The sequence below is a fragment of the Frankliniella occidentalis genome, unplaced genomic scaffold (genome assembly GCF_000697945.3).
Source record: "Frankliniella occidentalis isolate FOCC.00 unplaced genomic scaffold, Focc_3.1 Scaffold50, whole genome shotgun sequence".
Classification (NCBI taxonomy): Eukaryota; Metazoa; Arthropoda; class Insecta; order Thysanoptera; family Thripidae; genus Frankliniella; species Frankliniella occidentalis.
Genome location: NW_026267180.1, coordinates 1,028,591 through 1,029,150, shown reverse-complemented (window position 1 = coordinate 1,029,150; position 560 = coordinate 1,028,591).

Below are 560 nucleotides of genomic sequence, written 5' to 3'. Positions count from 1 at the left end.
TATTATATTAGTAGTATAAGCAACAGGGTCTCTTTTTTTTATGGTACCCATGTCCATTGTAAACCAAGATCATGATATTAATACTGTAGTTTTGCTGAACGGAAATTTGGGGTGTGCAATGTAGAATTGACTTTTTAAAATAGGACGGCAGTGACATTTACCACATTTACTTACCCACCCTGTTTATAATAAGTGACAGTGCTTTAAGGCTGATGTCTGATGTCATCATTTCTTAGGACTTCATTTCTTCTAGATATCAACTATGGTAAATTTTTTAAAGCTGGGGGGCCATTTTGTAATCTATGATTGTCATATTTAGAGGTAAGTGTGTCTTTTGTTTCTTTCTGCAATCTGTCACTAGGAGCATTATGTGGATAAATATTGAAGGTACCTCCAAATTCCTCTCTCCACTTAATTTATAAGAAAATTTGGCTTTAGCTTTTAAGCTAACTCCAAGTTATCCTTGTTGTTTGCAGGCTACAGGCATGCTTTTGCCCAGCAGTAATATTGTCTGAGCTACCTTAACTTGACTGGAAAGCCTAAGTTTATTATACTAATAA